Below are 2,824 nucleotides of genomic sequence, written 5' to 3' on the forward strand. Positions count from 1 at the left end.
CTCCGGGAAGTAAACGCCTAGGCCAGTGTTAGTCTATAATCCGCTGGGTCCCTCCTTCGCGGAGACTCCCTGGTTTTATTCTGGACACATCGATTTAAGGAGTTCCTATGGGGTCCATCCTGGGACGCGAGGAGCGGAGCGTGGAGGGGACGCTGAAAATTCTGCAAATAACATCACCGTGCAAGGGAATAACCGCGAGAGACGCGCAGTGTTTCGGGAAATCCGTAGGGAAGCGGGGCGGGCGAGGATTAGGGAAGGGCGAGGGAGGAGATGGCTTTGGCACTGGGAACAGTATTCCATCGGGAAGGGATGGGAGGAGATGGTCTGGCGTCAAGTTTGGTCTTTGGATGCCTGGGGGGACCGTTGAATAACTCCACCAGGGATCCCTGAGGTTAATTTAGGGGTCAGACTGGAGGTGTGTTTCTGGAAAATTGGCCGTATATTGTATATACGGTAGAGGCTAGATTGAGGGTGAAGAGCCTGGGAGCAAGGACAGGGGCGGGGAATACAGTAGTGAATCCTCCCTGCAGAGAGGCAACTATAAGGAACCAAACTTGGAGGTGTGAGGAAAGTAGAAAGAAAACGGTCCTTTCTGGAAGATGGGGCGATGTTAGCCAGTTTTGTGAAAAACAGGGAATTCAAGGGGGAGGGAAAGGTGATGGATTTATGTTTTTCATAAAGTGGCCATGGATTGATCGTGTGGATGTTGTCTAGAAGGCAGTAGGGATGCAGGAAATCATGTTAATAAGAATTGCTTGTAGGAATTCTAGAAATCTTGGCAGTGTCTGGAGAATTTGAGAATCTAACAAAAAATGAAGTCAACTTTTGTTGACTTCATTATTTCAGGAGGAAATAATTATTTCCCCTTGACTCCCAGGCTTATTCAATTTAATGAAATGTTATGGTTGAGTTGCATCTCTCAGAAAAGATATGTTGGAATCCTTACCCTCAGTACCTCAGAATGTGACCTCATTTGGAAATAGGGTCATTGTAGATGTAATTAGTTGAAATGAGGGAACACTGAACTGAAGCAGGAGACAATCCAATATAACTTGTTCTTATAAGAGCTCCTGAAACACTACTCAACTCTCGTGGTTATTCCCTTCCAGCTGATGATGTGGTTATTTGTAGAATTCTCAGCTCTGCCACCAGACTCCACTCCTCTAGCCCCAGGATGAACCCAATAGGAGCTCCTTAAATGGATTTGTCTAAAATAAACCCAGGAAGTGTCACGTGAAGATGGAGGCAGAGATTAGAGCGATGAGTCTACAAGCCAAGGAAGGCCAAGGGCTGCCAGTAGTCACCAGAAATTAGGACAGCGGCATGGAACAGATTTCCCTCAGAGCCGTTTGAAGGAACTGACAACCCTTACAATACCTTGATTTGGACTTCTAGCATCCAGGACTTTAAGAGAATAACTTTTTGCTGTTTAAAGCCATCTATCTGTGGTAATTTATTTGAGCAGACGTTAGAAAGAAATACATCATACATGAGGCCATCGGGCATGTTGGTGATGCTTTCAGAGATGCCGTGGTTTCCTCGCAAGACACAGTTTATTGCCTACTAACTGCAGGACTGCAGGCAGTTTCTCATCCTCTCTGAACCTCAGCTTCCTCATTTGTAAAGTGGAAATATTGGTACTCGCCTAGTGTGGCTGCTTGGAGGATTAACAAACTGGATGCAGAGAACCCAGCACAAAGTAAGAGTTCAAAAACTGTTGGGTTCCCCATTCCAGCATCACCTCTTCTTGAGAACTAATAATTAATGACCTATGAGGGAAACACCCTCATTCCTGAGAGCAGTCATTCAGGATTATACTTTGACCAGAGGCTAAGAAGTGGTAGGGAAAGAGGCAACCACACTGCATGGTTCACTGTAAACCAGAATCAGTGCATTCAGAATGAAAGTCATCATCTTCCTCCAGAAACTAGCTGCTTCTGAACTTCCCTGTTTTTGTCATCCAGATGCAGATGTCCCTGGCTCCTCCTCCTTTCATCATCATGTCTAGCCTATAATCTAATTTCTGTGTTTCCAAAACTTTTTTAGGCTGAGTGCAGTGGCTCCTAACTGGAATTCCAGCACTTTGGGAGGGATTGAGGCCAGGAGTTTGAGACCAGCCTAAGCAACCTAGCAAAACCCGATCTGTATAAAAATTAAAAAAAAAAAATTAACCAGGAACGTACATGCACATACCTATAGTCCCACCTACTTGGGAGGATGAGGCAGGTAGTTTATTTGAGCCCAGGAATTTGAGGTCACAGTGAACTACAATGACACCACTGCACTCTAGCCTAGGCAACAGTGTGAAACCCTGTTTCTAAATAAAGAAATAAATAAATCTTTTTGACTATGATCCAGGACACATAAATGCATATGTGAAATAAAAGCTCCATTAAAAAAAAAAAACTTGCTGTGCTTTTACCTGCCATGCACCCTGTTAATTTCTATTTCTTCCTATTTTTACAAAACTGATCCATTTTTAAACCTGCAGGGTGTTGAGTGCAGATAGCTTCTAGATATGTAAGTCTGAAGGTAGGCAAAGGGGCCGAGCTTGGGTCTAGATTTGGAGGCTGTTGGCATATACAGATGGTACTTTACTCATGAGAGAAGATGGGGTGAGCCAGGGAGGAGAAAAGCACAGAGTGGCAAGGAGAGAACTTCTTGGGGGCACCAGCATCAGTGTGGGTAGAGGATTCAGATTCCCAAAAAGATCAAGAAGTAATTTTCAGAGAGATTTAAATAGGAACAAGGTAAAGTCAAGTTAAAGAGATTAAGGACATAAAGAATTTTGAGAAGGAAATTTTTTTTTTTTTGAGACAGAGCC

The sequence above is a fragment of the Otolemur garnettii genome, unplaced genomic scaffold (genome assembly GCF_000181295.1).
Source record: "Otolemur garnettii isolate 467f Iridium unplaced genomic scaffold, OtoGar3 scaffold00112, whole genome shotgun sequence".
NCBI lineage: Eukaryota > Metazoa > Chordata > Mammalia > Primates > Galagidae > Otolemur > Otolemur garnettii.